We start from the raw sequence: 24461 nt of genomic DNA, 5'->3' as shown, positions 1-24461 counted from the left end.
GGGGGGGGGGCTGACTGACCTAAGAGGGGGCCCGCTCCAGTCATGCTTCAATGATTCCCTATATAATCAACCAATTTTTTCCCACGAAATGGGGGGGCCTGGATCCGCATATGGACTTTATTAAATGAACAAATAATAAAGAAAAAATGATTTTTACATTAGTTTTCCTCTAGTAACTATCTGTTGATTGTAGGTCTCTTCTGTTCAAGTTTGGCACAAATTTCGGATGGTTTATGAATTTAATAAAAAAAAAAAAAAGGGAATAATTTAACTGCCGACTGTATGTAAAGTTAACTGGAAGAAAAACTAAGTTCATTTACAGTAAAGTAAAATTTGGAGAAAAAAAAGAAAAACAAATTTCTATAAAATTTCCTTCTAGATACTAGCTTTGATCATATCTATTCAACAAGCTTTCTGTCCAAGTTTGGAACAAATCCAGGATAGACCAGGATAGTTTAAGAAAGTTATTTAATATAACCCGTGACAGACAGTGAATGTAAAATTAACTGTCAGAAAAACTAAGTCATTTATAAATAAGAAAAATATGGATAAACAGCATTTTTGTTTTTTACCAAATTTACTTTTGGATATCATCTTGACATAATTTTCTTTAAAGGCTAAGTTATTTTGGACAATGCAAAATCCGTTTAAGTTTTCAATTTTCTAATGCATTGGAATTATATCTATCTTAAGGGCGTCATGGCGTGACAAGTTTTTAAACTTTTCCGGCTATGCACAGTTTTTGTCTGTTTGTTTTACTGAAATGTGATTATATTTTGAGGTGAAAACATAGCCATTAAAGTCAAATTAATGACCCATATTCATGAACCTCAGGCTTCAGAGGCTTTACAGCAAAGATGCACACAAAGAAGAATAAAAAAAAGAACGTCATTAAAAAAATGCTGATTATGCATTTCTGAGACTGGAAATACAATTTCTCATGAAGAATGGAAGCGAAACGTCTATAAAATGTAAGTAAATTGATAATGGAAATGAGGATTGTGCAAAAGAGACAACAACCCGACCAAAGAGTAAAAAGCAGCAGCACATAATCAGTTACAAGAAAAAGCTGTTAACTTGTTAATTTTTAGACAACTTAGTACTTTCAGAAGTTTAAATGATAACAATTTTCTAAAGAAAATAGAAACTACACTAAAAGAGAAAAGTGCATGAGCGCACTTCTATTTGACCAGTACAACAAGTCTTTAAAAAGAAATAAAACATTATTTTCTCTTTCAATCCCTCCCAATCTTAAGTATTTACATACCCCTATGGCACGCGGGAACCACATAAATGAGATAATCACAATTTATCGGGGATAATGATAGATTATCGGTCGACCATTATAGATGTACGGCGTAAAGTATACTTTACGGTTGTAAATGCATTTACGAAATTATCGTCGACAATCTATCATTATCGATCATAAATGCATTAACAGTCGACAATCTATAATAAAGGAACGCGGGAACCATATTATTGGATAATTGCAGTTTAACGGGCGATTCGTAAATGCATTTACGCCCTGTTTTCGATAGCAATTCATATGTACCCAATCACAATAGGTTATCGACAATGCTAATTAATTTTGTCCAATCATATCCATCGATTCAAATGACAACGCGTTTAAGTCAAATTGATCGTCTAGCTAGATCTCAACAACCGGCAAGTAATAGTATTTTAGAATACTGTTTATCTGTAAAAATTGAGACGAAATTATATTACATGCAAGTTTACAGTCATTAATTATTATACTTATAATAATTTTACCGTGACAAAGTTAATAAGTTATAACTGGTACTAATTTCATATACATGGCAAGTCGTTGTAGAATAATTTACTTTCTAATTTCTATATTAATGCATCATTTATCATTTTTAATATAACAAAATATTTTTTTTTATATCAAATATTTTATATTAAAAAATCGTGCATTTTTTTTTTATCATTAACAGAGACACACATATATATAATATATATGTACCGTGACATATATTGTTTTTCCGGATTGAATACCATAGTATTGCCCAGTGCTTCTGTTTAAATAAAGTAATTTGTTTAGTTGTAAAAACAATTACCAAGTGATAATCCATTTAGAACTTCACCTCCAGCTTAATTTCAGGTGATTAATTGGAGGGCAATAAATTGCACAATCGCACACCTGTAAATCCAGTCACAACTCGGGCTACAGAACTAATTATTGGAAAATCGGACACATATAATTTTACTGTGTAATTAAGAAGCAAACCTTAGCAAATAAATGCGGTACAGAAAAGTTTCTTGCAATATCAACTGATCATTACCAGATTTTAATTTTTAAATTAAAAGAAATGCCGAGAAAGTAGCTTTTTTTTTGTTTGGTGTATAAAATAACCATAAATCCACTTATTCATGGTATGGCATCAATATTTCTGACCTGACACTACGTACTTTATATTGCTTAATTCTATAGAATTTAATATGCAATGTTTCGGGTTCTTTCAGGAATATTCCAAGGTAAACCCTCATCAGAGGCCGACAAATACTGTCTAGTGAATATCTAATTGTACATAATTAAATAAAGTTTATCAAGAGAAACAAAAAAGAATCATATAGACGGTGAAACATTTGTAAAAGAAAGTAAGCCTCACAGGCAGACAGCTTAATCTGAAAGAATCAAAATATTTTAATTTGGCAGAACTATAACCAATGAATATCTATAGACAGAATATATTCAGAAACAAATTTTGTACATGTTGCTATTGTTTCTAATAATTCTCGCAATTTGTAAAGGAATTAAATTCAAATAGTTTTTGTTCACCATCTTCTTTGAATATATTAAATCCATTATTTCTCGTTCTTTTGTGCAATTTGATATTATTTTTGTAAGATATTGCTTTATTTTATTGTTTATTATTATGGTCATTGTCAAATATAGCAATATAAAATATTTCCAGGAAGGCAACTCCGCCCATTAAAACGCCAACGATCTGTTGTATTATATTAGCATTACTTCCATAGGTAGCTCATTGACAATCATATTATTTGTAATCAGGTTGCATGGTAACTTCTAAGGTTTGATACGATTGGCGAAGAATTATATATTGTTGATTGCTTAAAACCCAGTGGCAAGTATCTCATGTATGTGTATGATGATGGTATAGTGATGATATAAGGCTGTTTGCTTTTTTAGTAGTATAACTTCTATAGTTCACTGACAATCATATTAGTTTCCATGTCACCTTCAATGGTTTGAAATAGTGATGAAATATTGACTGTTGGTTGCTTAACGTTCAGTGGAACATATTTCATGTATGTTTAGGACGATGAAATAGCTATATATATATATATATAGTGATGACCTAAGGTTATTTGCTAGTATAATAGTATAACATCTATATTTCATCGACAATCATGTTAATTTGTATTTATTTTCCATGTTTCCAACTAAGGTTTGACTTGAAATAACGACGAATTATTGATTGTGATTGTTTTAATGCCAGTGACAAATATTTCATGTATGTGTAGGACGATGATATAGTGATGGCCGAAGGTTGTTTGCTAGTATTATAGTATAACTTCCATAGTTCATTGACGGTCATATTGATTTATAACTAGTTTTCATGTTCTGTATAAGGTTTGAAATGATATAGCGATGAAATCTTGATTGTGGTCGCTTAACATCTAGTGGCACATATTTCATGTATTTTAAGGGCTATAATATAGAGACAAGGCTGTTTGGTAGTATAAAAGTATAAGTTTTATGGTTCATTGACAATCATACTAGTTTGTACGTAGTTTCCATGTTACCTTCAATGGTTTGACATATTAATGAATTATCGATTATTGGTTGATTAACGTTCAGAGGCAAATATTTCATATATTTTTAGGACGATGATATAGGCACGGAGATGACATAAGGTTATTTGCTAGAATAATAGTAAAACTTTCATAGTTCATTGACAATCATATTACTTAGGTCTTTCTACCTTTCCGTGGAAAGACCTATTGATTTTGTTCTGATTATTAGGTCTTTCCACCTCTCCGTGGAAAGACCCATTTATTTGGTTTTGATTATTAGGTCTTTAAACTTTTCCGTGGAAAGACCTATTGGTTTTGTTCTGAGATTTATTGTTTTTCTTCCGCCACATTTTGTTCTTACGTAGTATTGTGGTTTCGCAAGATGTCGCCTAGATTTTTTCGCATATGATATCGAACAGTTATTGCGCTTTTGAAACTGACCCTGTTAAACCGTACACTTTACATTGTAAGTGTTATCTCCCCGAACACTGTTTTCCTTGTGTCCACTACTCCTTCACAACCGTAAAAAATTACAACAAATTTATTTTACCAAAGTGCTTGCTATATCTTCAAGATGATGAGTTGGATTGCACCAAAGTTCTTTCCCCTTATGCATTTGATATTTATATAAGTGATATGCATATAAAGTCATAAACCGTAAGCCGTATAAACATAGAGTCGCTTTATTGAAGGTCCTTGGGTCCCAACTTAGAAAATTAAGTCAAGGACAAGGTCATGTTCAAATTCTGACATTCACTTCAAACTGCTTTTACTCAGAAAAATGTTCGGGGTAAAATTTTAAAAAATGTGAGCAAAATGTTACATTACACTGTAAGTCGAGAGTATTCGTCGAAATTATACGCATAGTATTTTGGGGGGTTTTCATGCCACTGAAATGGAAAAACTAACAAATTAACTAATTATAGCTTCAGAATTTACATCTATCATGATGCGTACATGCAATTTATCTTTGTAAATCATCCAATGCCCACAAAAACCCATCTAGCCCTCCCTTTTTTTTGGAATCCAATTTCTATTTTATTAAAAAAAAAATGCTAATCCTTCTTATTTTATGAATAAATTTCTCTCTGAAATACAAATTTATTCCTGCAAAATAAAATCTGCTCCAAATCATGTACATGTAAATACATTCAAATAAGAGAATTGATGAATATCCTATAGTCAAAGCAGGTACTTGATGAATATCCTGTAGTCACAGTAGTTACTTGATGAATATTCTATTATCATAGCAGGAACTTCATGAATATCATATAGTCATAGCAGTTAAATGATGAATATCCTATAGTCATAGCAGTTAAATGATGAATATCCTATAGTCATAACAGCTTCTTGTTGAATATCCTACATTCAAATACGAGAATGGATGAATATCCTATAGTCATAGCAGTTACTTGAGTAATATCATATTGTCATATCAGGTATTTCATGAATATCATATAGTCATAGCAGGTACTTGATGAATATCCTGTAGTCAAAGCAGTTACTTGATGAATATTCTATTATCATAGCAGGAACTTCATGAATATCATATAGTCATAGCAGTTAAATGATGAATATCCTATAGTCATAGCAGTTAAATGATGAATATCCTATAGTCATAACAGCTTCTTGTTGAATATCCTACATTCAAATACGAGAATGGATGAATATCCTATAGTCAAAGCAGGTACTTAATGAATATCCTGTAGTCAAAGCAGTTACTTGATGAATATTCTATTATCATAGCAGGAACTTCATGAATATCATATAGTCATAGCAGTTAAATGATGAATATCCTATAGTCATAGCAGTTAAATGATGAATATCCTATAGTCATAACAGCTTCTTGTTGAATATCCTACATTCAAATACGAGAATGGATGAATATCCTATAGTCATAGCAGTTACTTGATGAATATCATATTGTCATATCAGGTACTTGATGAATATCCTATAGTCATATCAGTTACTTGATGGATATCCTATCGTCATATCAGGTACTTGATGAATATCCTATAGTCATAGCAGTTACTTGATGAATATCATATTGTCATATCAGGTACTTGATGAATATCCTATAGTCATAGCAGTTACTTGAGGAATATTCTATTGTCATAACAGGTACTTGTTAATTTTTCTATAGTACTAGCAGTTACTTGATGAATATCCTGCAGTCATAGCAGTTACTTGATAAATATCGTATAATCATATTAGTTAGTTGAGAAATACCATATTGTCATGTCAGGAACTTGATGAATATCCTATTGTTATACTAGGTACCTTATAAATATCATACTGTCATAACAGTTAATTGAGAAATGTCCCATATCAATAGCAGTTACTTGATGCATATCCTATTGTCATAGCAGGTACTTGCTGAATATCGCATAGTCATGGCAGTTACTTGAGAAATATCATATTGTCATAGCAGGTAATTGATGAATATCCTATTGTCACAGTGGACACTTCAAGAATATCATACTATAATAGCAGTAACTTGAGGAACGTTCTATAGTACTATCAGTTACTTGATGAATATCCTGTAGTCATAGCAGTTGCTAGATGAATATCCTATAGTCATAGCAGTTACTCGTTGAATATCCTATATTCAAATAAGGGAATTGATGAATATCCTATAGTCAAAGCGGGCCTTTGTGAATATCCGATAGTCATAGTAGTTCCTTGATGGATATCTTATTGTCATAGCAGGTACTTGATGACTATCCTATAGTCATAGCAGTTACTTGATGGATATCCTATTGGCAAAGCATGTTACTTGTTGAATACCCTATATTCAAATAAGGGAATTGGTGAATATCTGATAGTCATAGAAGATCCTTAATGAATATCCTATTATCATATCAGGCACTTGATGAATATCCTATAGTCATAGCAGTTACTTGATGGATATCCTATAGTCAAAGCAGTTCTTGATGAATATCCTATTGCTATATCAGGTAATTGATAAATATCATATACTAACTCAGAGCAGGTACTTGTTGAATATCATATTATCATATCAGGTACTTGATGGATATCCTATTGTCAAAGCATGTACTATATGATATCCTATTGTTATAGCAGTTACCTGTTGAATATCCTATATTCAAATAAGGGAATTGATGAATATCCTATAGTCAAAGCAGGGACTTGGTGAATATCCGATAGTCATAGTAGTTCCTTGATGAATATCATATTGTCATAGCATGTACTTGATGATTATCCTATAGTCATAGCAGTTACTTGATGGATATCCTATTGTCATAGCATGTATTTGATGAATATCCTTTTGTCATAGAAGTTACTTGTTGAATACCCTATTTTCAAATAATGGAATTGGTGAATATCTGATAGTCATAGAAGATCCTTCATGAATATCCTATTATCATATCAGGTACTTGATGAATATCCTTTAGTCATAGCAGTTACTTGATGGATATCCTATTGCCAAAGCATGTACTTAATGAATATCCTATTGTGATAGCAGTTACTTGTTGAATATGCTATATTCAAATAAGGGAATTGATGAATATCCTGTAGTCAAAGCAGGGATTTGGTGAATATCCGATAGTCATTGTAGTTCCTTGATGAATATCCTATTGTCATAGCAGGTACTTGATGACTATCCTATAGTCATAGCAGTTACTTGATGGATATCCTATTGTCAAAGCATGTACTTAATGAATATCCTATTGTGATAGCAGTTACTTGTTGAATATCCTATATTCAAATAAGGAAATTGATGAATATCCTATAGTCAAAGCAGGGACTTGGTGAATATCCGATAATCATAGTAGTTCCTTGATGAATATCCTATTATCATAGCAGTTACTTGATGGATATCCTATTGTTATAGCATGTATTTGATGAATATTATATTGTCATAGCAGTTACTTGTTGAATATTCTATATTCAAATAAGGGAATTGGTGAATATCTGATAGTCATAGAAGTTCCTTGATGGATATCCTATTGTCATAGCAGGTACTTGAAGACTATCCTATAGTCATAGAAGTTACTTGATGGATATTCTTTTGCCATAACATGTACTTGATGAATATTATATTGTCAAAGCAGTTACTTGATGAATATCCTATAGTCAAAGAAGTTCATGATAAATATCCTATTGCTATATCAGGTAATTGATAAATATCATATACTAACTCAAAGCAGGTACTTGCTGACTATCATATTATCATATCATGTACTTGATGAATATCATATAGTCATAGCAGTTACTTGATGGATACTATTGTCAAAGCATGTACTTGATGAATATCCTATTGCCATAGCAGTTACTTGTTGAATATCCTATATTCAAATAAGGGAATTGATGAATATCCTATAGTCAAAGCAGGGACTTTGTGAATATCCGATCGTCATAGTAGTTCCTTGATGAATATCCTATTGTCATAGCAGGTACTTGATGACTATCCTATAGTCATAGCAGTTACTTGATGGATATCATATTGGCAAAGCATATACTTGATGAATATTATATTGTCAAAGTAGGTTACTTGATGAATATCCTATAGTCAAAGCAGTTCATGATGCATATCCTATTGCTATATCAGGTACTTGATAAATATCATATACTCACTCAAAGCAGGTATTTGTTGAATATCATATTGTCATAGGAGTAACTTGACGAATATCATATAGGCAAAGCAGTTGCTTGTTGATTATCATATAGTTATAACAGGTTCTTTTTTAATGTTCTATTGTCATAGCAGTTACTTGATGAATATCTTGCAATCATTGCAGTTACTTAATGAATATCCTATTGTGATAGCAGTTACTTGAGAAATATAATATTGTCATACCAGGTACTTTATGAATATCCTATTGTCAAGGTAGGTACTTGATGAATATCATACTGTCATATCAGTTTAATGACGAATATTCTATAGTAACCTATAGTCATAGCATGTACTTAATAAGTAACCTTTAATCATAACAATTACTTTGATTTAAATCATATAGTAGAAACAGTTACTTGATGAATATCATGAATATTCTTTAGTCAAAGCAGTTACGTGAAGAATAACCTACAAGCATAGCAGTCACTTGATTAATATCCTATAGTCATAGCACTCTGTGTTTTTTGGTTTGTTAGATGTATTTTTGTTTGTACCCAACTGATGATATAAGCTTTTTTCCACTAAATTTAATAGTTTATTCTTATGTTGTACTGTTTTATCACTGTCACAGGATATTAGGAGGGTTAGTGTCTTCGAATAAGTTTTAACCCACCACATTCTATATGTGCCTGTCCCAAGTCAGGATCCATTCAGTGGTTGTCGTTTGTTGCTGTAAAACATATTTGTTTTCATTATTCCGTGCATAAATTGTTTTTACATTTGTCATTTTGGGGCCTTTTATAGCTATGCGGTATGGACTTTGCTCCTTATTGAAGGCCATATGGTAACATACAGTTGTTAATTTCTGTGTCATTTGGTCTATTTTGGAGTTGAATCATTGGCGATCATACTACATCTTCTTAATTTTTTTTATGAAAGTCTGGTTCTTCTTTTTAGTTATCGAAGAGTCATGCACAAACAACGGGAATATTGGAAAATAACCTTTAATACTTATTTTTTTTTTATTCATTTTTGAAGAATGTAAATGAATTTTCCTTTTTTCTAAATTGCACTCATTAATTCTATATCTATTTAAAAATTTACTGAGAAAAAAGTAATCAAAATTACGGTATATAGCTCTTAGGCAGATTTGAATTTCGGGGGAGGGGGCAAGGATTTTTTTTTCTGGACAAACTTTTTTTTGGCGAAAAGACGAAAACAATTTTTTTCTTTCAATTTTAGAATTACATATAGTGGCAGCTGAGGATGAAACAAACACTTTTTTTTCTCAGGGTCAAAAACAAATATTTTTTTTCTCCAAAACCTGGAAACAAACTTTTTTCCCAAAAAAAATCCATAGCACCACCCCCCCCCCCCCCCCCCCAAAAAAAAATCAAATGCTACATATTAAAATAGGTCATTTCTATAATTGTAAAAATACTTTATCTGAGTTATCTCCACTAATTTGGCAAAGCTGAAAACAAATTACAGCCTTAAAAATGAGAAAACACATACCAACAATCGATCAAATGTTGCTTTAAAAATGAATTAAACAATACAAGCCACAATTGTATTCAAGACAGCAAGTCTGTTGTCTGTTTTTATAGTAAACATTTACTGAATTCGTTTTTGTTCACTGAGAATATATTCCTAAGACGAGCTCAAATATGTCAATTAATTCATAGGGCATCATGTGATAGTTGAAATTTCCCAGTGCAATCATTTTGTGTCCAACTGTGTCTTTAAAACATATCAAATGTTGTATCCACTGTCTGCTGTTCTGTAGTCTGTTAGGTCGCGGTTTTTTTTTAAACTTTAGCCTTCCACTTCGGCAATACCAAATCATAGAGGGGGAGGGCGGTTACCCGGGACAAACTTTTTTTTTGTCAATTCATAAAAATATCGTTATAAGTAACAACTTTCTGTATTCTAAGATCTGCTATGACATCACAACATTGAATTCACCAAGGTACACTTAAGCTTTTATCTATAGATGTCTTATTAAAAATAATAATCACGGAATCTTAAAGTATTTTCTATGTTAAACATATATAATGTCTGAGATATTTTCTTATGCAAATAAGTTTAAAATTTTCATTTTTTTTTAAGATAATAGAGTAATCAGATATGTAATTTGACTCATATCTTGCGGTTCATCGATTTTCGGTAAAATCAAAGAAAAACCGGCAAGATTAACATTGTTAAATACTTCATTTATTTGTTATTCTGTTTATTTTATTATTTTGAGTTTATGCATTAAATATCAATTTCTAACATAACATGATTTTTTTTTACATTTAATAGTACTCCTTCTTGTCAAGAGTGTCATATTATAAGTTTTTAGTGCACTTAGGAGTCCTAATCAGTGTTAAGACACACTAACTTCATAAAATATTATTATATGAAATGATATATAGATTTCTGAACAAAAGAACAACCCAAATAATTACACACAAAAAAAGAACCATAGAGCATAAATCTTTAAAGATTTCTTGTTTCTGAATGTTGAAAATTTGTTTCTTACTGTCAAACAGTCTCGAATTAATTTATTGATTATAAAATTCTTAAAAAAACACTTTTTCCCTGTTATGTCAACGTTTATTGGGGCCAGTTGTTATAGAAATTTAACTTCTGACACCTCTTAGCAATATTACAGGTAAACATGTGATCATCTAGCCACCTGTAATATGCATTTACCTGTAAAATCAAACCTTTTAGAGAAAAAATACAAATATACATGTATATGATAATAAAAGGTATTTTACTTTGTAAACGATAGAGAAAACAAAACTTTATTTATGTGTGGAACTTTTAAATTTTACAAGAAGCTTCAATATTCGAGGATTGAAAATTGGAAACTATGTTCCTCTTGTGTCCATTCTGTTGCACGAATAGTCCGATGCACTTTACCATCATAGTTAATACAAGGATGTGAAGTCCGAAATTTATTTTTTAAAACACCTGTTGAACATGTTTTAGAAAGGGTAACTTTTGCTTTAAGGAATTAACTTCAAGGAATTAACTTCCAAAGAAAAAAGTTGACCGCCAATCAAAATCGATTTTACAATTGGCTAGCATTTCCGGTTTTATCTAAAATTATCGAATTTACGACTTGTGTTTTAATTCACTTGGTCGAGGTTAACTATCATTGTCGAAACAATTCACCTTGTCGACTGTAAATGCATTATCAAAGAAGTAACTATCATTGTCTGCGCGCGAGTCACATTAATTAGACCATCTATGATGGTCGACCGTAAAGTATACTTTACGCCGTACATCTATAATGGTCGACCGATAATCTATCATTGTCGCCGATAAACTGTGATTATCTATTAATGTGCTTTACGCGTTCCATATTATGGTACCCCTCTCATTACTTATCATCACCCTCTCGATTCTTCCAATTTCTTTCTCACTCCTTCTATTTCTGTCGAATTCATACCAACCTTTGACATCCATTTAAGCTGTGTAAGCAAGAAATTGTTTAAAATACAATTCCTGTGTGTAAGTGATCTACAAATTTACTTCAAGGGGAGAATTTTGTTTTTCAGTCAGAATCATTTTTTGGCGAACAGATTAATTATTTGTAGTCTTTCTACGGTATCAATCAAATTAATTATTTTTCCATATTTTGAACACTAAATAATTGTGTGTTTTTTTTATATGTAACGTTAATTTTATATAAAAAAAAATAATATCCTTGAATAACCATTATGCAGCCAAAATTGTATTCAACTGAAAGGTGTTAAAAATATTTTTAACAATTAAAATAAAATGGAAAAGTTCAGAGTGAAAATTGCAAAAAGTTTTTAAAATACCAAATGGTACTAAAGTACATGTCTGCTTGTACTAGCCAGCTAGCCTGTGGGTTATCTGGACGCTGAGGTGCCAGTACACGAATACAAATACCCGCAGTAAGACACCAGAGTACCAGTTTTAAAGTACGACTTATACAGCTAAGTTTTTTTTTAATCTAAAATGATTATAATTTAAAATGCTAATTGAATAATGAAATTTCCAATTAAAATTTTGAGAATAAATGTTAGATATAAAACTGGTAAAGCATTAGAATGTTGTTTAACAGTAAACTACCCATTTATTTATAATATATATATATTAAAATATAAAAAATGTCCTTTTTAAAGTTTTGAAAAATTGAAGAAGAAAAAAATGTGGACAAAACACTTGATATATCACTTATTAAAATTTTATAAAAAGGGTAAATATCCTATTTAAAATTTATGTAAAAGCATTCCAATTAATATCTGAATAAAAACAATTAAAACATCCCCTTTTAAAATTGTTTAAAATAAATCTACGAAGTCTTATAGGACTAAGTGCAAAATACTGCGTGTAATTTAATTCCAGAGACGACCACATACAATGTATATCAAATAAACCAGACTTGATCTATTTCAGCTCTGATATGACAGGATACGCATTATATACAAATATGAATATTGTGTAATATTATATTCCGAGATATATTTTAATGAAGTTTATTTGCAACAGATTGTACACGAAACGGTCGATTTTACTACTGTACAAAAATTGGTATTAAAACGAGGAAAGCAAACACAAACGTTCTTTTTTCGTAAGTTTTAAACCATGCTTATATACTAGTATATATATGTCCTTCTTTCTCTCAGAGAAATAATCATTAATACAAGTATTGTGTGTACAAAATATGATTTTATTTGTTTTTTGCTGATTTGGATGTTTTCCTTGCTAGTTTATCAATCCTTTCATTTGATTATAGACAAAAAGAGATAAAGAGAAACAGGTTTTCTTTAGCAGCCCAGTATGTGTATGACGTGCCTTTCACAGGATTTTGATGATAAGAAACAATTTCTTCGCGTACATTTACTTATATGTGATTTAAGAACTCACATCCTTGGAATAAAAAGACAGCTTCCAATTAAACAAAGGAAGTTGATAATTTAACTGTAAATCTTATAACTATAGATCATCACGTCATGTGCATGGAGAGAAACTGTTGACGAAACTTATAAGCAGGTTTGGTTTGGCTGATTTAAATGAAAATCAGCAAATAATATTTGACTTCATTTTATTGTCGAATTAACTGACGATAGAACCACTCATTTCAGCTCTACATGGAAGTCACTGTAACATTTTATCACATTATATCAAGTTGCTGTGATTCTGAAGACCCAAATAAGACTTCAAGTGCTCTTTTGACGTAAGCACGAAGAAAAGATACGGGTGAAAATCGAATTGATTATTTTATTTAAATCCACTTATTAATTCTGAAAATTGGATATAGATCAAGACATTCAAATATTCACTCATTCATCATCTACAAATTGCTTATTAATCAGTGTGATGTTTTATAAAAGGGAATCGTGTCGCAAAAAGGATCCTCCCTACCACCGAACACGGAAGCCCGATTCCCTCCCACTGGATCCCTGTCACCTCACTCCGGAAGTTTTGATCTTGTCATTTGATTAGGGACTTTCCGTTTTGAATTTTCCACAGAGTTGTGATTTTACTTTTTATGTAGGAAATTTTTATTTAATCTTCGCCGTATTTTCTTATATTTTTAAATTCACTATGTTTAATCATGATTAAAGCATAGTGCCAATATTCGTATGTATTGGTTTCTTTTTAAGTTTACAACCATGTAATTCTAGGTTCTGCTTTATCTTCCGATAAAAAATAGGGGGGGGGGGGGTGGAAATAGGTTCTTTGTTAAAATAAAATATTAAAAAAAAGGTAGCACAAACAACAGTCCTCAAAAACTTTACACGGAAAACAAAAACTTAGCAATTTATATCACAAGAGCAACCGGAAGGGTAAAATCCTTAATTTTCATCAACAAGACTTAGTGACACCACATTGTTGCTTGTGCGTGCATGGCAAGTTTAAATTCAACGATTATAGTCGCATTCGGTAAATTCACAATCGAATTAAAAGAGGATACGATTGTAATCACCGGTGCTCTGAGACGAAATGAAGTCTGCTTTAAATATTGTGTAGCTCATGGCTGCTACTAAAGCATTATTTTATAAACAGACCAAATATTTTAAAATTTCAAGGTCTAATGAATAGTAGCAACCCGTCTGAACTAAACAATCTGTGCAATGTTATAAGAATTATTATTAAATGCCTAGAATCTCCTGGGTAATAACTTTATATCTCTATTTTACATTTGTATTTAAAATTTATACTATGTTAATTTATTTGTATATGTCTCTGTACCATTGTACTTTGGTTTATGACAATAAAGATATATGGCAGACTTGGGGTAATTGTAATTGTAATCGTTAATAAGCTGTAATTGATTACATTTTTTTTAAGTAATCAGTGTAATCATTAATTAGCCAAACATCGGATTACATGTCAATTACTTTTCAAAATACCCTGTAATCCTGATTTCTTTTTGATTACATTCCGATTACAATGAAAAAAAATCTAAAACTGTGTTTATGGTCAATAAATGAACCTTTTTGTTATTCATATTTTTAAAATGAATATTTAAAATGTTAAAATGAGCTTTTAATTAATTTGTATACTTTAGTAAAAAATAAACTGTTACAGTATTGAAAAGTCATCATTAGCCTAAGCAGAGACATATATAACACAATTATATACCTCTTGTCTTAGTAAAATATAGTGTACATATATTCATAATTTAAAGATGTACATAATAAAATATTTGATAATAGCTTTTCTTAAACCTTGAATTATAATCTTTTGCTAATTTTGTGATTTTTGTCAAATTTGAACTACAGGTAAGAGACCAATTAAGGTTTGTTTTTATTGCAATTACCATTTGATTACATAGTTGTAACAGAGCACAGAGTATACAGACAAATCAAGTGACATTGCAATTGGTAAATGGCTATCCCAATGTTTCGGGTTACGGTTCCTTTCCCTAAATGAAATCGATGACTGCTTCACGTTTGACATTGTCTGACGCTCCTTCTGATGGCAAATGTCATACATTCTTAGACAACGTACAAGTACACATTCCATAACGGTCAACCAATTCGTGATGGCGTCCATAAATTAAAGAAGGGATTATTTCAACTTCACCATTTGGAACTCTTGGTTTAATAGCTTCCTTGTGAGAAAATGCAAACTCTAGAAATGTCCCAACAAGTACGTATGCTAGACAAAGAAATGAGACATTCGTTATCGACAATTTTGCCAAATATAGAAGAAATAGAGACGAAATCATAAGAAAGGAATACATTAGATGTGTTGCCTATACATACTCGGCAAGAACAGATTTATGATTTGAATGTATTCCGTTTTTATGGATGTAAATGCTGCTACATATATTTTTAATTCGTCATTTTAGTATAAACAAAGTTCTTTTATCTTAGGTTTTTTACTTCTTGATTTTAAGCAGGAGACAAGTTATATACATGTTATGATTGACAATTCATAACACATGTACAACTGGCTAACGGAAGAGGTCTTTAATGATAAATGAAAATAACATTACTGGGATGGAGAGGTGTCTCATTGGCTCTCATACCACATCCTCTTATATCATTTCACCTGTAATTTACCTGTTATTTACCTGTAAAAAAATCGGCGCAAATGAAAAGAAAAATCGGCGCAAATGAAAGAAAAAATCGGCGCAAATGAAATGCAGATCGGCGCAAATGCAAAACGCCGGGAAATATATATGTCAGATAAAAGATAAATCAGACTTGTGAAAAATTATCTAATTAGCACAAACTAAACCACTATGATGTTGTTTAAAATAAATTAAAAATGTATTTGGACTGGACATGTAAAATGCAATGTTTTTTAGTACTTATATTTTTTTTGCAATTTGATAAAACATTTCTGTTAAAATTTAACATAGTTAAAACTGGTAACTTTATTTCATCCATATTTCAACTTCCATAAAGTGCACCTTAAAATACATATAAAGTCTGGAAAAAATCAGAAGACAGACTGAAAACTCTTTACAAATCTTTATTCAATTGAATTCAGAATAATTCACAGATTAATGATGATAAGGTGTAATGGGTCATGACCAGTGACACAATGTTCATGCATGTATGTAGTGAAATTTGGTGTTAATCAAATAGATAAAGTTTAAAGTTTTCATTTTATAATGTATCCAAAAAAATTCTTTCTCAAAAAATGCTCTAGTTATATTTAAAAAGTAAAAACACAAAAATACTGAACTCCGAGGAAAATTCATAAAGGAAAATCAAAAATCAAAAGGCGAAATCAAAAGTCCAAACACATCAAACGAATGGATAACAACTGTCATATTCCTGACTTGGTACAGGCATTTTCTAATGTAGAAAATGGTGGATTGAACCTGGTTTTATAGCTAGCTCAACCTCTCACTTGTATGACAGTCGCATCAAATTCCATTACATTGTCAACAATGCATGAACAAAACAAACGTCTATTAAGTTCTAATAGACTATTAAATATCTAATTGACAATTAGTTAATAGAGTGATTTAATAGCGTTGCACGACTCACTTTTAATGATACTATTAACTAATAGACAATTAAGTGACTATTTAAAACATTTTAAGAGTCAATTAAGCTCCATTTAATTCTGCGATTTTCATCATTTTTCACAACGTCATTACGATTTTCTCGAATTTTCATCATTTTCACGACGTCATCATGATTTTCACGATTTTCATCACTTTTTCATGACGTCAACACGATTTCAGCGATTTTCATCAATTTTTCATGACGTCAACGCGATTTCAGCGATTTCATCATTTTCCAACTGGGCTGTGTTCAACATCGAAGCAGGGTTGAGTTCAATATCGTAGAAGCTACATAGCGGCTACGTAGCTGCTATCAATATCTATGTTACAACTTGTTTTAAAATAGCTACACGTTCAATAGTCAAAATATACGTAGCACTACGTAGCCGCTACGATATTGAGCGGCAGCCCCGCTAAATAAACGTAGATTTATGACTATTGAACGTGTAACTAGCCTAGCTGCTATCAATATCTACGTAGCTGCTATAATTATACTTAGGCTAGCTACACGTTCAATAGTCATACATCTACGTAGCCGCAATTATATTAGACGCAACCCTGGGTCTACTTTCAATTTACGCCAAAACATGTCAGACAATTCCAAAATACAAGAAATTGCATATGTTGTATTGAAAAAGATAGAAAGTCTCGAAAAACGAGGGGAATAGGGGAATAAAAAAGCATTAGTCGTAAATTCCATTATGTTACTAATTTAAACATAAAGTTTATTGTCGACGTCTACAAAAGAAAATTGACAACTGCAGCCTGCTATATTTATATCTTGCATTTCGAGAGACTGACTCAATCTAAGTCGATTTTTCACTTCGAATAAATTACTATAGTATTTGGCACAATCGTGTTAAAATCAGAATTTTTTAATCTCCCATGAGAGAAATTTAGCCGCTAATTTATTTCAAACAAGATACAAGAAATTGCTTGTGTTGTCATTGAAAGGGATTGAAGATTCTCGGAAAAAATACACGAGTGGAGAAATTAAGTATCATAAATCGGGGCAGCCCCGTTATTCAGATGTCCCATTAGTCCGACACCCCATTGGTCCGACAACCCAATAGTCCGACGCCCCATTAGTCCGACACCCCATGGTAGTCTGATAACCCAAATAGTCTGACATGGAATAATTCAACAACTTTATTAAATAAATAATTCTGATTTCAAGAGAATAATCCCATCAGTTAAACCTATTCCTCCTGATAGTCCTAAAAATAATAATACAAGTGACATATCATAAAGTACTTACAATTTTGCGTGATGCCCATTATTTTAGGACCTCATTTTTCTCTATTCTTTAACACCCCCCCCCCCCTCATTATTCTCTATTCTGCAAATCCACATCAACACCCTCATGAAGCTCTAATCATGAAGCATATTTTCTATTACAGCAGTTATTAACCTTTGTCGGCCTATGGGATGTCGGAATAATGATGTGTCGGAATATATATCTGGGCAACCCCAAATAAGTCCAATAAATAAAAAAAAAAAAGATCAAAATTATCACGTAGTTTCTCTTATCTCCTACGAATAACAATGTATGTTATTGTACGTTATTGTGCACTGTTCTGTTAATCATTTCTCCAATTTGTAGTAATCATAAAAATGTTAACTCGGCATGCCATACTTAATAGAAATGCGGACGTGAAAGAAAGCACTCTTTATCGAAGCGTCAACTGAGATTGCACATTCTTCACCCCTGTTATAAAAGGTTTTTGAAATGTCCAATGCTTTCGTCCATGCATGCCTTCTAAACATTGTTAATTTTGGAGAATGGATTTTATACTAAGAAATATATTTCAGTTTGAACAAAGCATACTTCAAAGGATGAGGGCAAAAGTTTTTTTTTCTTCAGTTTAATGACACTTGTCGTATTGAAAATTAAACCATTGTTTCCCTAATAGATTCATAATGAAAATGGTTAATCATAAAAAAAAAAAACAATTCTATCTTCATTTATGCTTCAAAAACTTATCAATTTTTATCTTTTCTGTCTATTATTATTTTAATAATAACAAAAACAATTCTTTTTGTGACGAAATCATACAATGTGGGATATCAGCGGCTGTGCGAGGCTCTCAGTCCGTCAAATCATCGAGTTGAGAAGCCTGTCACGATATTTTTCGGCTGATTTTGAGGTACAAGTAATCCAAGCACTTGCATGGCATTCATTTTAAATGTACAATTAAGGACTTAATAGCGCTCCTTCGTTCAATTAAATTTAATAGTGAGTTAATGTTGTGCAACGCAAGAAATAGACTATTAAATTTAAGTGTACTTTTAATAGACTATTAACTTTAATAGACGTTTGTGCAACCTGGTTCATCAATTTTCTGCTCAGACACTGGTGACGTTTTACAAAGTCTGAATAGGAGCTGCAAGCTCTTGAATACCTAATAAGTTGGGAAATGTATATTCCATATGCAGGTGAAGTTGGTATATTACTACTAAGGTGGGGGAAATTGATAATTTCAAAATTAAAATCGTCTCGTTTGTCATAGATTCTGGTACTGAGATGACTGTGTATGTCAAATTCGAGGTATAAGTCTAAAAATGAGGCAGAGAAAGCCGTGTCTGTGGTCTCTTTAATTTCTAGTTCTGGTGGGTATATTAATGGAATCCAATCAGAAATGTTCGGATTGTTAATGGAAAGAACATCATCAATATATCTGAAAGTGAAATTAAATAACCTGGCTTCTTTGATCTTCTTGTTTCTGACAAGTGTCTGAAGGAACTCCGATTCATATGAAAATAAGAAGAGGTCGGCAAGGAGAGGCGCACAGTTCGTTCCCATAGGAATGCCGACAATTTGTTGAAAAAGTCTACCTCCAAATTCAACAAATATGTTGTCAATAAGAAACTCCAGCATACTGATCACTTGTTCCTCTGTGTAGTATGTTTTACCCTTTTGTTCCTTATTAACAAAATATGCCTTATGGTATCCCAAAGTGATAAATTTATAGCGTATGCTACCATTTTTATGATGAAAAGCATTGTGAATTATTTCTTTTAGACGGGTTTTCAATTTCACATGGGGAATGGTTGTATACAAGGTTGAAAAATCAAAAGTTTTAATAGAACTAATTTCAGAAAAAGACCGAGATTTAAAATTATCCAGAAGTTCTTTAGAGTTTTTCAGAATCCACATATGGTTAATACCACTACGTGAGTAAACAGTTTCACAGTATATCTGAAGACCCTCTTTAACTGCGGACAGAATTTTAGTCAATCTAATGGACAATTCTTTAGTAGAACAAGCAGATGAGCCGGCAGTGTACCGTTGTTTGTACGGAATTTTGTGAAGTTTAGGTATCCAATACAAACAAGGTAAGTCCTCCGATTTGTTGTTCAATGCAATGTTCATAGAAGCCATGAAGGACTTATGATTCGCCAAAATCTCATCCTTGTCAAATGATATGTTTTTGTATGTGGGATTACCTGAGTGTTCATTTATTCCTAATTCTTTTATAAGACACTCGTAGTAACACGATTTACATACAAAGACAATATTATTTGAAGCTTTGTCAGCAGGAACAACAACATACTTATCTTGAAGAGATGATAGACATTTCACAGCCTCTTTGTCACTGAAAATGGACTTAGGTCGATCATTCACACAGTTTTTCAACTTATGAATGCGACGTTTTATCAGAGACCTGATTGTTTTGACCCATTCTGACAAAGTGTCCAGTTGCACTTCTTCTCGCTTAGCCCATGCTCTGGCGTAGTTCTCAATGGAATCCATAATTATTTTGAAGTTATGGTTCCAATTGATGTGTTGGGGTTCTCTAAACTTAGGACCACGAGAAATCACCTTTCGGAGATTTTCATGTTGAATTATGTTTAGATCCCCAGTAATAACATGGCCAGAGGGGCTGTAATTGTAAGGCGAGTTGGAACAGTCACATGACTTTTCACAGCATTCAAAATGTTTTTTTTTAATTCATTGTAATCAGATGTAATCATGATTACTTTGCCAATGTAATCATTAATTTAATCGGATACTTTCAGAAATGATGTAATCATTAATTTAATTTAATCGTACAAATGACAAAGTAATTGTAATGTAATCAATTATTAGCTACATGTACTACTACCTTTACAAATCAAAGCAATCATCTATGTAATTAGCCATGCAACGAAACAAAAGCAAGAATGACAAAATAAATGATTTAAAAAATCTACAGAATTTTACAAAAGTAAAACCACAATAAATTAAAGACTTTGAAAAAAAACCTCACAACTTAAGAACTCACGTGTAGTAAACAAAACACGAAACACTAAGAATTTTTTTTCCTAAAACAATCACGATAAGTGTAAATAAGGCGCAAGTTCCATATCAGGAAAGTCGCCTCCCAAAACATCAATATAATAATAACGTAATCAATTACATTGAAAGTAATTAGACCCATCCCTGGCTCATGGTTAGTACAGATTTTTTTAAATGTTTAGAATCATTTCGCACCTTCTTCGGACTTCGGTCCCTAGAGCAAGCATATAATGTCCCAATGACTTTGAGGACCGGCTTTGATTGTTGATCAACAATAATTTGATCATTTGAAAAGAGTTTTCGTGTGGCATTTGGCAGATCAAGCAATACAGTTGTTTCGGCAGAAGGACATGCATTGAACGCTGGTAACTTCACAGTACCCAAATTGCACCTTTCCAACAAAAATAGCTGCGGAAAACTTTTTTCTTTGAGGCTAAAAAAATTGTGTTTTTACTGAAATGGAAACATCCTCTATCAATAAATCACACAAAAAACCAATTCAGCCTCCGATGTTCATTATATTCTATTTGGCGGCATTTCGTTCAAGGTTATGGTTGTCTTTCTGAAATTGTTTAACATCTCACCCCTTATTTCATTGATTTTATATTTACATTGTGTCATATTATATATAGATCTTTCTTTTTCCGTTCAGTGTATGTTCACTAGTGTTAATATGTATTTTGATTGAGTTAAGCCATTTCAATGGATATTTTATAGTGTGTCTTTCTGTGTTGTGATGCTACGCTATTGTTTCAAGTAAGGAATAAAACGTTTAAACCCGCGATGCATTTGTTTGCATCTATCCTAAATTAGGAATCTGATGTTCAGTGGTTTTCATTTGTTGATGTGGACAGGAGAGTTTTCGTTTTTCTCTTTTTTGTATAGATTGGACCAATTGGTTATTTTTTTTAATGGTTTTACACTGGTCATTTTTGGGGTACTTTATATCTTGCTATTCGGTGTAAGCCAAGGCTCCGTGCTTAGACGTACTTTGACCTATAATGGTTTACTTTTACAAATTCTGACTTGGATGGATAGTTGTCTCATTTACACTCATACCACATCTTCTTACATGTATATATCTTTTGTTTTTCTAATAGTACCAAAATAAAGTTCAATTTAAATACAAAGCTTATATGTGAAGACAAACGAATCCTTGTTATACTGTTTGCGAGAGGCACAGTTATGCATTTCTGTAAATAGAATTGCAAAACTACATTTTTAACCACATATTTATGTTATCTACACCTTGAAGAAGAGCCTAATAAAACATGTAACTCTTGTTTTTAAGCTTGGCAATGCAAACACACGCTGTCTATTTCTTTCATATCAGATTTGTGGAATCCCCATATAATGAAAAGGTGTGATCATGAAAACATAGGCTACTAATCTAAATAAATAAAAATAATAAATAAATATATATATATATATATATTTTATTTGAGTGTCACACATCGATTGATACAGTACATATATACAAGTAAATTAAGTAACAATCATCTTTAAAATTCAATCAATGCCCAGCCAAACATTTGACTTATGAGACACTTTAAAAGCATACATGTACATATTTACAATAAACTGCATGTTAAATTTGTAAAATATTTCTAGAGTTAAAAATCTAATAAATTACTTTTTCAAAATCGCTTTCAAAAAAACTATTTGTAAAAATATAAAATGATAGTATTGATTATATGAAAAACACTATAAGAGTTCTTATTAAAAAAATATCAATTGTCTTCTAAAATAGAAATAAATATAATAAAAATATTAATCTCAATAAATAAAAGTACCTTATTTTAAAGATTTGAGAAAAACAAATATGCTTAATGTTTAAAACTTAGACAAAAACTAGGCTATCAAAATAAAAATGTACTTCCTCAATCAAATGTAAATAATTTCCTTCTCATAAAACATTTCTGCAAAATTTTACATAGACATTTCTGAATTTGCTCGGATCTCATTATAAATATAAACTTATCGTCCATATGCATTGTTTCAAAATTCTCAATTAAATACTTACATTCACAAAATAAATCATATCGTATATCTGCATATAAAGGGCACTCCATCAGAAAATGTTTCTCGGTCTCTACATGTCCGAGATCGCAATATATACAAAGTCTATCTTCAATTGGAACTTGCGGCCTGGAGTAGCGGCCCGTCTCCAAGGCCAGAGGTAACGAGCCGGCTCGAAACATAGCCATATATCTCTTTTGACTAAGTGGAATGTTCATTTTTACATATGACTCAACGTTTACTGTTTGTTTGTATAGTCTGTATGTACGAAGTTTGTTTCCGTTCAATGTACCACGGTCGTTGAAAATGTCTCCACACCAGTGATGATTGTCCTATTGTTCTAGCTTTTCATTAATTATTTTAATAACGTATTTTGTGGATACAGATGTGTCCCTTATAAGACCACATACATCAAGTTTAGTCACAAGTTTGTTGATCTCGAATGCATGTCCAACCTTTTCGTCGTCGTGCCGCCCAACGCCAAACTTTACTTGGGAGTCGATTGTTTTCAAGTCTGTGAAGTTTGCACAATAGCCGAAGACACGATTTCTGCAGTTTAATTTTACATGATGTCCAGCCCATGTCACCTCTTGTAGATAGATTTGAAGTGTGTTTTCCAACATTCAGAAAAAATTTACATGCTCGAGTTTGAACGGATGAGATGCAACTATAGTCCTTATATCCCCAAACACCACTTCCGTATAGGAGAACTGGTTTTACCATTGTGTTGTATAATTTAGTAAACACAGAATGGGTCATACCTCCAGCTCTTATTACTTTTCCACATAATGCACCAAGAGCACGACTGGCGGCTTTAGATAGTTCTTTTGCATTTTTCTGGAATGTTAAGTGTTCATCAAACCATACACCAAGGTATTTGTATGAGTCGGTAAAAAGTAAAGTATGTCCACCACATGTAAACGTACTTTGCGAAATGTCTATTGAAGGTGGTCGGAAGTGAACTATATTCGTCTTACTATCGTTTATCGACAATTTCCAGGCTTCACACCATTCCGTTACAATATCAAGCATTTTCTGTAAACAGGGTTCATTCGGCGCAAGTAATACGATGTCATCTGCGTACAGTAGTATACTCATCTGGCAGTCTTCTATTGGTACTCCACAATTTAAGGCGTTAATACGTTCCGCAAGGTCGTTAATGTATATCGAAAATAAAGATGGTGATAAAATACATCCCTGTTTTACGCCACTCGTGACATCAAACCATGGAGTCAGATCGTCATTCACACGGACGGTACGGTACATTCGACGTTATCATAGAGGGATTGTACAGCACTAAGAAACTT

This window comes from Mytilus edulis, chromosome 9 (assembly GCF_963676685.1).
Source record: "Mytilus edulis chromosome 9, xbMytEdul2.2, whole genome shotgun sequence".
NCBI lineage: Eukaryota > Metazoa > Mollusca > Bivalvia > Mytilida > Mytilidae > Mytilus > Mytilus edulis.
This window is presented reverse-complemented; position numbering follows the sequence as displayed.